Below are 12,514 nucleotides of genomic sequence, written 5' to 3'. Positions count from 1 at the left end.
CTGTGGCTGAGTCAGACAGAGACAAATCACCCAAACAAACAATGGCTGGTCAAGCCCGGGAAACACCACAAAACGCTGGTCAAGTATTTTAGCCATAGTGCCAGGAATCTAGACGTTCAAGTCAGCCGAAGTGGCCCCTCCAGAGAGCTGCTTGGTTTCTCCCCGTTGCTGACGCTGTCTAAAATACATACTCTCATCTTCTCCCTCCTGTCTGCTCCAACCCACTTCCAACTCCGGAGTCCCAGGGACTCTGCTCCACCAGTCTGTCAACACTGTTGAAAGAAAGCTACAGGAGACTGTCATGTGTAATATTTTGCCCCCCAAATTTGTGTGGGTGTGCGTAGAAGAAAAACTGGAAAGATAGATGTTAAAAGGCTAACTGGGGCCCTGGCCGGTTGGCTCAGCGGTAGAGCGTCGGCCTGGCGTGCGGGGGACCCGGGTTCGATTCCCCACCAGGGCACACAGGAGAAGCGCCCATTTGCTTCTCCACCTCCCCCCTTCCTCTCTGTCTCTCTCTTCCCCTCCCACAGCCAAGGCTCCATTGGAGCAAAGATGGCCCGGGCGCTGGGGATGGCTCCTTGGCCTCTGCCCCAGGCGCTAGAGTGCTCTGGTCACGGCAGAGCGACGCCCTGGAGGGGCAGAGCATCGCCCCCTGGTGGGCAGAGCATCGCCCCTGGTGGGCGTGCCGGGTGGATCCCGGTCGGGTGCATGCGGGAGTCTGTCTGACTGTCTCTCCCCGTTTCCAGCTTCAGAAAAATACAAAAAAAAAAAAAAGGCTATCTGGGTAGAGGGACTGCAACATAACTTAAATTTTGTTTCCTCCATTTTAATCCTCTTCTCTTTTTTACTAATTTCTCTGTAATGCCCACATATGAATTGCAATTAAAATACTTAATGGCGACATCTAGGCCCAGAAAGCAAGTCATATATATATTTATGTGTCATGTTCCCTCTCTGGATAGTAGGCACTCTTATTCCATTTTACAAATGAGAAAACCACGTTCAACATCACGGCATTGGCCGACCCCTGAAGCCTTACTGCCTGATCCTCAAATCTGAGCTTTGCTGACAGAAATTAACAAGACCCCCGTGAGTCTCGGAACCACGTGGGATGCAGGGTCTGCCAGGCCAGGGACCAGGGACCGAGCCGCAGCACCTCCGCGCTCTCGGCGACCTCCGCGCTCTCGGCGACCTCCGCCTCCCTCGGAACACAGCCGGTACACCCGCACCAGCCACGGCCGCTCAACGAAAAGGCAACTAAATACTTCAAAGTCATCCAAGTCATCAGGACAGGTGATTCACTGAGCGAGGAAGGGAAGGGAGCGGGGTGGGGGGGTGGGAGGCAGAACTGAAACACCAGAGAGGCATCACTTTTCCAGGAAAACATGAAGTCCACAGATTGTTCCAGCCTTCAACCCTGAGACGTCGGAACTGACATAAACGTTAGCTACAAGCATCAGTGATGTGACTGACATGTTGATGATGGGGGGTGGGGGGGGGCGGGACCATGCTTAGATGCTGATTTCAACTTGCAGTGAACACAGACATTGTGCCTAATAGGGATCTTTAAAAAAAAGGGGGGGGGGCGCGTAACAAGGACCCAAAGTTAAGAGGGAGAGGGCAGAAGAGAAAAGGGAGGCTTTGGTTTGATATTCAGGGTTCCCTTCAAAGCGAGCATGCGGGGGGGGGGGGGGGCTAGAGGGCTGATATTCTGACTCCCAGAGCTCCCTCATGGGAAAGAAAAAAGCTTCAATTGGAAGACTATGCAACTTACAAGAAATCTGGACAGCAAGAATCTCTCTGGAACAAATGCCAAGAGCGAGATGAATTATTCAGCGCGCAGAGCCATGCCATTCAGAGAATCAGGAGGGAGAGAAGTGTTTTTTAGTGGCACAAGGACTGAAACACACACACACACACCCACGTATACACACGTGCACACACACTCCTCTTCCTGCCAGAGAGAAACTTTTTAAACCAGTTCTCCCCCTGGGAAACTGCGGGCACTTCTCTGGTCTGCACTGTTTCCCCTTGGGCGAGGGCCAAGAATGTGAGCTGGGAAGAGATGTTCGGCTTTCAGATGTGGCCAGGACTTGGGGGCTTGCCTGGGACTCCCAACCCCCACCCTCCCATGAAGCGATTCACCCCAATCTAGCCCCGTGCAATCCCAGGCTCCAGACTCCATGCTCCAGGCTGCTGAAAATTCCAATATGAAATCAAATGACCCAAATGCTGTTAGGGCAAGAGAGAGAGAGGGAGGGAGGGAGAGAGGGAGGGAGGAGGGGAGGGAGGGAGAGAGGGAGGGAGGGAGGGAGGGAGGGAAGGAAGAAAGAGCGCCAAGCAAGAACTAGTTCTGCCTCTTCTTAATTACAAATCTCTGAAGGAACACAAACATTCCAGAATGTTTCACAACAGGCCCTCCTGGAAAAATGGCCCGGATGTGTTGCCTTGGATACAGGTAGGTTCTGCCAGATCACGCTGCCCCAGCACACGGGCACACCTGTCCTGCCTCCCATCTCCGCGTTACTTTCCGACGTGGGAGAGGGTCCAGGAGCACGCCGCCCCAGCCGGCCGGCCGGTGGGCGTTCGGTATTCAGACAGGACGTCCTTTCTAAGGAGGCAGCCTGGAGGAGCGACAGGCTTCTGCCAAGTCTAACATTGAGTGGTGATTCTCCAGGGACTGAAGAATGCATCACGTATCTTTCATGTTCCTGGTACTACCTGAACAATCCTGGCACTTTCCACCGTAACAACCTCTTTATGGTGTCCCACGGGATGCTGGCCCCGACCTGGCTCTCTCCCTGGGCCAGCGGAGAGACACAGCTTTCCAAAGCGCTCACTGGATGCCCGCGCTGAGAACTGTCCAAACTTTCAGCTGAACCTCTCTCCCTCTCTCTCTCTCTCTCTCTCTCTCTCCTCCCGGCCGGGCACCATGGACAGGCTGGTTCTTCCCGCCCTGGGGTGTTTCACAGGCACAGTCCCCATAGCTGAAATGTCACAGCCCTGACTGAGCGCCTGCACCTCCCGGCTGCGCACAGAACCATTTCCGCCCCTGGCCTCACCTCCCGCACCTGTTTGGAGGAGGCTGGCGTGGGCAGGGTGAGAGCGCCAGACTGGGAGCTCTCCTTTCTTTCGACTCAGTTCTGCTCAAACACCTTCATCCGCTCGTTTAAACAAACCTGGGGAATGACTAAAAAAACAGCCATCTCACAAGCTGGCGAGGAGAGCCAAGCACATGACCCCAGGGGGTGAACCGCGTTAATAAAACACCAGCCGCAGAGCGGACCGGACGGACAGGGCCCTGCCCTTGCTCTGTAATCCGGGAGACACCCCAGCCAGGACGTGAACAGACATGGTCACTTCAGCAACTCACGCGGCTCAGAAAAATACAGCAGGATCCAGTGTAACGGCAAGGGGGTGGATGGGGGGGGGCAGGCACGGGGTGCCTCTGGGAGAAGGTGTTCTTTGAAGGGAGACCTTAGAGATGGGAGGAAGCAAAGGGAACAAACAACTAACACAAAAGCTTTGGGGTGGGACATCAAAGAAAAATACACGGCATGTTTTCATGAGTCAGGGGAGCAGAGGCCGAGAGGGGCAGAAGCTGGGCTTTTAGGACCCTGGGGTCCCATGTAAGGACTATGAGTGCCATCCCCACGCCCAGCTGCGGAAGGTGACCCGGAGAAGCTCCCTACCTCACTGTTCTTCCCTCCCTCAGTTCAGTTCATCCCCCAAGCGGCAAGAATTTATTCTATGAACACAACAGCTCAGTCCCATGCCAGGCACCAAGAGGGCTCAGATGTTTGAATAAAACCTTGTGTCTGCCTTCAGGAACAGAAGGTCGGGTCTGGCCAGGGAGGCAAGGCATACGCTGAGAGCAGGCAGCGACCCACGCCCGGGACATTCGGTGACAGTATATGAGACGGTTACCCTGGATGAGACTGAGGACCACAGAAAATTAAGAGGATGCATGGAGCGCTCTTAAGGGGCTGGGTCAGCCGTACAGACACGAAAGGCCAAGGAAATGGGAGAAGAGAGAGAGACAGAGGCCATGGGGTGTCCTCAGGGGAGGCTGGAAAAGAAAGGGAACAGTGACCGATTCCGCGGCGAATGCGGTGACAGGGCAAATGGCTCCACAAGACTCAGAAATCGATGAAACCAGGCTGGAACCCATGCTCCACCTGTCGTACCAACCCTGCGTGTTACGTAACCTCCTCGGGAGGTTCCTTCTCTGTGGAACTTCGAAGTCCGGGTCCCCTAAGGGTGTTGTGGGGATTGAATGAATTGACCCATATGCAATGCTAGCGGGGGGCCTGGCAGGAAACAGCCCTCAGTAAAACGTGGGCTGTGAACGGGACCTACAGAGAGACTTCTGTGCTCTGTGCACCGTGAGAACTGGGTCGCCTCTCATCTTCAAGGGCTGATATATTCACTATCCTCGTATCATCACCACCACCACCACCACCACCACCACCATCATCATCACCATCATTCTTCATCCCCAGAGAGACCCAGTGGTGGTTAAAACTCACAGGCTTTACGGTCAGTCACCTGGGTTCCCATGTAGGCTCGGTCACTTTCGCTCTGTCCCCTTGGGCGTGAACCCTGCCCTGTCTGAATCTGCTTCTTCGTTTGTAAGGTGCTTCCTCTGCTCGGAATGAATGACAACCTGAGCCCGTGGGCAGTGCTGAGCCCATGGCACACAAGGCTTAACCAACCTCGTCGGCTCCCCGAGCTAGGTTTTAGATGCCGGTTTTCATAATGGGGAAAACCAAAGCAAAATAATTGTCCAGGCCAATAGCCTACACACCTGGCGCTGTTCCCACAGCCTCCTTTTCGGGAGGAGCTGGGTTCTGCTTCCACCCTCTCCTTCTGGAAATTAAACCAGGGGAGTTAGGAGTGGAGTAGACTTAGTTCTCACAGTCTGCTCTCTGAAGGAGGTGCTTACACCCGGAATTTCCAAGTTCTCTTTCTCCGAACATTTCCTCTCTCCCTCCCTTTACTTTCAAAACACCTGTCTCCACCGTCTGGGTTTTTGAAACACACACACACATACAACCCCACCCCACCCCAGGTCTCCTGGCTGCACTACTTCGGTTGGGCTGGTTTATCCAGAAACTACCCTGGTCTAGGCACTCCCACTCCTGGAATTCTTTTATGGGGAAAAGAAGAGGAGGGAGAGAGCTGGAGGGAAGGTTCCAGACTGCTTGTCCCGGTCCCCTTCTCCTCTTCCAACTAGCCTCCCCCCCATCCCAGGGGCTCAGCCCCCCAAATGTTATCTTCGTCTGCCCACGCCGAGTTCTCAGGGGGCACACCCCCTCAGCCCTGGGCCTGTCCCCTTCGCCTGTCTCTCTGCCTCCAGCTCACCGACACCCCCGTGACTCTGCGCTCCTGTTTCCCCTCGAGGGATCACTGACTGGGATTTCAGACTACAGTGGTGCCGTGAGATACGAACAGACCAACATACATTTTTTAAGATACGAGCTGCGACTCGGTCCATATTTTTGTTGGAGATCCGAGCGAAATTCCGAGATATGAATCGTGATTAAGTTTTTGTGGTTTCATTTTAAGTAAAGAAAGTGCAGTTTTAGTTTTGTTTAAGGTAAAGAAAATGCAGTTTTAGTTTACATTTAGTGTTAAGAAAGTGCAGTTTTAGTTTACGTGTCTACAGTGCCTGTATCCCTTCCTCCCTCCCTCCCTCCTCCTCCACCATTCACCTCCATTAGCCACACTCCTCTGTCTCCAAGGTAAGAATACAAGACTAAATAACACTTTTTTCTTTTATTTCATATATTTTGTTATGCATTGGTAAAGTATACATGTGTATTTCTTAATTAAAAACATGTCTTTTTTGGCCCTGGCCGGTTGGCTCAGCGGTAGAGCGTCGGCCTGGCGTGTGGGGGACCCGGGTTCGATTCCCGGCCAGGGCACATAGAAGAAGCGCCCATTTGCTTCTCCACCCCCACTCCTTCCTTCCTCTCTGTCTCTCTCTTCCCCTCCCACAGCCGAGGCTCCATTGGAGCAAAGATGGCCCAGGCGCTGGGAATGGCTCCTTGGCCTCTGCCCCAGGCGCTAGAGTGGCTCTGGTCGAGGCAGAGCGACGCCCCGGAGGGGCAGAGCATCGCCCCCTGGTGGGCAGAGCGTTGCCCCTGGTGGGCGTGCCAGGTGGATCCCGGTCGGGCGCATGCGGGAGTCTGTCTGACTGGCTCTCCCCGTTTCCAGCTTCAGAAAAATACAAAAAAAAAAATACAAAAAAAAACCCCACATGTCTTTTTTCATAATTTAGGACGGTTTGGAGATGTTTCACAGGGCTGGAACGGATTAAATCTATTTCGGTTATTTTAAATGGGAGACATTTGTTTGATATATGAGTTGACTGACTTACGAGCTCGGTTACAGAATGAATTAAATTCGTATCTCAAGGTGCCACTGTGTAGCTCTGTGAACCAGACCACGGATTAGAGGAGGCATGCCCGGCCCGCTGTCTGCTGGGGGGCCCAGTTCAGCCTACAGGTATTGCTTGTCGACTACAGGGCTACGTTTTACACCAGGGGTCCCCAAACTACGGCCCGTGGGCTGCATGCGGCCCCCTGAGGCCATTTATCCGGCCCCCACCGCACTTTCAGAAGAGGCACCTCTTTCATTGGTGGTCAGTGAGAGGAGCGTAGTTCCCATTGAAATACTGGTCAGTTTGTTGATTTAAATTTACTTGTTCTTTATTTTAAATATTGTATTTGTTCCCGTTTTGTTTTTTTACTTTAAAATAAGATATGTGCAGTGTGCATACGGATTTGTTCATAGTTTTTTTTTATAGTCCGGCCCTCCAATGGTCTGAGGGACAATGAACTGGCCCCTGTGTAAAAAGTTTGGGGACCCCTGTTTTACACACAGCCCCAGCAGCCACTGCTCTCGAAGGTGTCACTGCTGCCTCTTTCTCGTCTCATCACGCACCAGCAGCACTGAGTGGTGGTGAAGTGCACAGGGCGCTGGAGCCAGACTCCCTGGGTTTGACCCCAGGCTCTGCCACTTTCAAACTGTGTGACCCTGGATAAGATACTCAACCCTCTCTGTGGCTCAGTTTTCACATCTGCAAAACAAGAAACAAACAAACAAACAAAACCCACTCACTGAGCACTCGCTACGTGACAGAGGTCACCGCCCTTGGCTACCGAAGCTCTGTGCCCGACGGGAAGGGCCCTCTGAACCAAGTCGGACTCCCAGTTCCCATCCTCCTTATCTGGGTAATCTCAGCACATTCCTTCCCCAGCTCTTAGCCTCAGTTTCCCCACAGGCATAAAGCAGTCGAGAAAATCTGCCTCGCAGGGTTCTCACAGTGATTAATGAGGTTGGTACATGAGAATGACTCAACACGGCACTTGGCACACAACCCGGGGCAGGCAGTCACGCAGAGCTCCTCCCTTCCGGATTCAGGACCCCACAGGCGGGCCCTCAACCCCCAGCTTCACCCTTTCCAGTCCCACAAGCTGGCTTCCCAAGGGGTCTTCCCCAGCCACTAGGCTGTCTGGGAACATCCAGCACGAAGCCAATGTTGCAGGCCACCCTTGCCTGGAAATCGGCCATGTCTGCTTCTTGAGCTCCGGCCCTCCCCAGAGCCCTGCAGCCGGAAGGAACTATTCCTTCTAGAAACGGAATCGGCCGTGAAGAGCTCTCTGGGATCCTGCCTCAGCCTAGGGACCCTTCCATGGCAACACAGTTTAGACCAGGGGTCTCAAACTTGCGGCCCGCCGAACAATTTTGTGCGGCCCGCAGACTAATCTACGAAGTTCAAAATATTTTGGATAAAATTAAGTAAGCCTAGGGGCCTACTTGTATTTTTCATTTCTCTAGCATCCTAGCTAGATATTAGCTTAGTTAACAGCAGTTGTGATGCGATCTACAGTTTCTGGTCGTTTTGTGACACTGAGTAAACTGCATGTACGATTGTGCTTGTTGTACTGATTTTTTTTTGTTTTCAACTGCAGTGAGAAAAGTGTTGCATAACAGTTGCCTTTTGTAGACCTAGTGTGGCCCGCCGAACGGCTGTGATCTTGCTCTGCGGCCCACATGCTGAGTTGAGTTTGAGACTCCTGGTTTAGACAGAGCACTGGGGAGGGAGTGATGAGATCTGGGTTTGAATCCTGACAATGCCACCAGACCAGTCCTCGGGCGAGGCCAGTATCCTCTCTGGGCTCCCCCTCTGCAAGGTGAGGGGGCTGGAATATAACATTTCGAAGGCCCCCTTTGCAGTGTTGGCTTTTCTAAGTCTCCTCTCCGGCCTGCCTGTCCCAAAGGAGCATTGTCAGATTGTAAAGAAACAATAATGAGAACATATTCCAGTTGAGTACAAGGCGTTGGACCGTGCGCCTTGCTGTATGTAAGAGAGGTCATTCCCAGATGCTACCACCTGCCTTTAACCAACAAGGAAACTGACACATAATAGTAACAATAATAAGAAACAAAAGCTAAATTTCATTGAGTGTTTACAAAGTACCTGGCACTATTCCAGGGCCCTTGACACCGACTCTACTTTAACAGCTCTGACCTGCACCTCTGCAGATAGATGCGTTTTAACATCTCTGAAATGTTGCATCTCAGATGTTACCAACCACGGCTGACACCTCACAGCCCTGGTGGAGCTGTCGCAGCCTGTGTGGGCATAGACATCAAAGGTGTCACCGGGATAAAATCACAGAGGCAACAGTGGAGCACTTTTAACCCCTAGAAACCAAGGGGTTGTGGGGAAGGGTGGAGGAGGAGGCAGTAAACAGACACGCTGAGCAACATTCCCGAGGCAGGAGTGCAAAGCAGGCTCGCTCTGCACAAGGGCCACGCTGGCTTCAGCCCGGCACTGAAGCGCTGAATTCTTCTGGCCCTCAGAGCAAGGCTGCATCACCAACGCTCTTGAGGGCGCCAAGGACAGTATCCAAAACACAGGCATCAATCAATCATTTGTGGCTCCAAAGAGCTGGATTCAGAACGGGAGGATGTCTGAGGAACAATTGGAGCTTTGTTTTATTTAGGTATTTCTTTGGAGGGGTTTTTTTTTGGGGGGGGGGATGCATAAAAGCAATCTGTGGGTAAAGATGAAATCTAAGTTTGAAAGATTTATTTCAATGAGTAAGAAATAAACATTCTAGTTCATTTAAAAACATTGGGTCTTCTGAGTGCTTCTGATGACACTTGTTATTTTCTGTCACCCACATAGCTTCTATCCGCCCAGGTCCCCCACCCTGGCCCTGTGTGCACACCTAAGAGGCCCCGAACACCTGACTGCCAACCACCCAGCCGCTGGTCCCAGGTCCTTTTTTTCTACTGGCACCACTGAAAGCAGCCTTTCGGGAGCCGAGTCCTGCATTTCACGGCAGGGCCCACCTCCCTACCATTCCTCAGGCAGCAGGGGCAGGGCCAGTCCCCCAGCTGGCTCACCTGGGCAGGTGTGGTCTTCCTGATACCTTTCCCTGATGCTGCAGCTGGCACGTCTAGGGCAGCACAAGTCAGCGCCTCCCGGCTGTGCCTGAGGATCTGAATGCCGGCGGCGGCGGCCAAGTACCTGCTGATGGCATCACCGTGGGCAGACGGATGCGGTCCAGCAGCTCACCTGGTCTGCCCACCTGACTGCTGCTTCCTTACGCCCCCAGACCGCGGGCGCCTAGCAGAAACTGATTACCAGGGAGCTCCGCACAGGAGTTGGAAAGAACATGGCTGTCACCTCTGCAAAGTACCATGTGTTTTGCTTTCTTTTTTTTTTTTTAAGGGTTTATTTCCCCCCATCATATCTTTTCCAAAAGAAGAAAATAAATAGCCCGTTGTTTCCCCTGAAGGGAAGCCCCTACCTGCAAGTCATCGCGGAACCCTCAGGGGCCCTGAGCTGAAGGCTGCTGCGTTCAAGTCAGCAGCGAAACAAACAAGCCATGAAAACACGGCTACTTTGGGAAGGCCTGGAAAGCGGCAGCTACAATATGAATTATTCATTCATGCTGCCAGGAGGACTTCTGGGCACTTTCCTCTCTCCTCTTGCTCTTGTTCAGGCGGTCATGCAAGCACAGGGAGGGGGACACAAGACCCTGGCCCTGGGACGTGGGTGCTTGAGCACATGCACGCCCCCACACACATCCCACAAGGAGGCCAGGTGGCCACTCCAGATGGTGAGCCACACGGAAAAGAAACCCACAGGTTGGCAGCCGCCCTCAGCTCCGGTGCCAGGGGAGAACATATGAATTTCCAATTGGCTCGAGAGGCACACGGGCATGTGTTGGGGGTGGGGGTGGGGGGGGGAGACGAAGGATAACAAAAGATCACCTGCACAGTATAAGAGAATATACAGGATGTGGCAAGAGTAGGTCTTCAGTTGTGAGTATGCAAGACAGAGTAGTATCATTTATTCTTGTATCATTCTCCATACGAACAATGTAAACTTACTTCTGCCCCACCCTGTTGTATATGGTGTTCCCAACATTCCACAAACTTCCTGGTTGCTCTGGGATTGATTTGGGGGCTTGATTGGTCATGGGTGGGGTCTGGAGCATCAGCTAATACCCACACTGAGCTGGCCCAAGGTCTGGACACCCAAGGACGCACCCAGCAGGCGTGGTGAAAAGGCTCCATCTGGACTCTGAAGCCGTCAGTCCTCCCTGCCGCCTGCCCACAGGAGCAGGGCCCGCTGGGATAGCTTCTCTTATCCTCGTTCAGGTGACTGGGGCCAAGTCCCTTCTCCTCTGTGGGCCTCAGTTTGCCCCCATGAATGAAAATGAGGGGGACGGGCTCCATCTCAACTAACCCTTCCAGGTGTGGCATGCCATGGTGCCATTTTGTCGTGAAAATCCAGCCCCTGAGAAGCGACTGGCACGCTCCTTTGTGAGGACTCAGTGCCCAAACTTTCAGAGAATACTAGCAACTAACCCACACTCTGCATTTCACATGTACTGCACGACATTAAACTCTCACAGCAGTCCAGGTGAGTGGTGCCCATTACAACCGCATGGCACAAACGCATGAACAGGAGCCCGTGAGAGCGATAGTAACTTGACTACAGTCTCGCTGCTCTTAAGGAGTAGCCTGAGGATTTCAATTCAGGTCTTAAACGGCTACTCAGAAAGTGAACGGAGACAGCGGACCCTGCACAGCTGAGTGGCCAGAAGAGGCAATGTTCAAAAATACTGCTCAGTTGAAGGACTATCCCCCTATCGTTTTTAAAATTTTAAAATTGAGGGGGCTATTTTTGCCCCTGGCTACAAATATCAGGAATGACTGTGAGGAATGTTAACTGATTAGTTAAGAACTGTCTATAAGATAAATGGAAAGAGATGTGCGTTCTTGGGGTGCAGAGCAACCCGGGAGCAGAGGTCCCGGCTAATGAAGGGCAGAACCAGAGTCAGGGAAGCAGCCTGGAAAGACTCCTGAAGGAGAAGGAGCCTCAACAGAGTCTTCCGCTCGTCCTGCAGACAAACGCATCGGCGACGTGCTTCTGCCGTCTCCCCACCCAGGTGCAGAGATTTACACACCAAGATGTTCGATGCGGCATTATTTAGCCGAGGGGGTGGGAAATGAACACAGCCTATATATCTGTAGGGAATGAACGGTTGGTAAACCACGGTTATAACCATTTGATGCAACTGTTTGAAATGTAGGCTCATGAAGCATTCAGAATGACAGAATGGACTTAACAGTGGGCACCCCGGGCGTGCACCCTGGGTCCCAACTTCTGAAGGGACCCGCAAAACCCCAACTTTATACTTTTTTCTAATGACACCAAGTTTGGTTTCATATGTGCAGTTTTAATGACCGTATTTTTCGCTCCATAAGACGCACCCCCCAAAAAAAAACAGTGGAGGGGAAAATGCCCGTGCATCTTATGGAGTGAAAAATACAATATTTTATTAAATATTTTAACACACCATTTGGTTTAGAGTTTTTTTTTTCTTATTTTCCTCCTTAGAGTCCTAGGTGTGTCTTATGGTCAGGTGCGTCTTATAGAGCGAAAAATACGGTACATACAAATTATGTAAAAATATGGTTAACATGTATTTTTATTTTCCCTGTCTCTCTTTTTTAAAGAGCCCAATATTTTCTTCTGTGCCCGGGGCCTCAACCGGCCTTAATCTGCCTCTGGGGAGAAGGCTTATGTTATTACAGAATTTTAAAATAAAATTTAAAAAGCAGGGTATAAAAGTATGCCTGCAGCCAAATCAGAACCCATCTGCAAGAAAGAGGGGGAAAGTGTAAGAAAAAAAAAAAAAGCCAGAATGTTGACGTTGTTTGCCCTTCCGTACTGGGGATACAGCTCAGGTGGCGGCTGATCCAGGGACTGATGTGAAAGGCCTGAAAGAGACTTGAAAATTATTTCTAGATACCCCTCCCCCCGGGCATCTGCATAGGAGAAAAACCAACCAGTCAGTGTCAATCACCCCAAAGTACAACCCCTAACTAGGTTTTGCCGGAGGAATGCTGGTAGAGGGTGACCCATAGGGACCCATTTGGAATCTTCTGGGTCTCAAACAGAAAGCTGATGCATTTTGTA

The 12,514-nt window shown here is 51.9% G+C and overlaps 1 protein-coding gene across 1 annotated transcript in view; it reads right to left on the bottom strand.

The window, feature by feature from the left end:
- Positions 1-12,514, bottom strand: part of WWC1 (WW and C2 domain containing 1) — a 130,958-nt gene that overhangs the window by 66,938 nt on the left and 51,506 nt on the right. The gene's annotated exons all lie outside the window — the stretch shown is intronic.

Source organism: Saccopteryx leptura, chromosome 6, assembly GCF_036850995.1.
Source record: "Saccopteryx leptura isolate mSacLep1 chromosome 6, mSacLep1_pri_phased_curated, whole genome shotgun sequence".
Lineage (NCBI taxonomy): Eukaryota > Metazoa > Chordata > Mammalia > Chiroptera > Emballonuridae > Saccopteryx > Saccopteryx leptura.
Note: the sequence above shows the minus strand (reverse complement) of the source record. Positions and strands in the feature narration are given on the sequence as shown.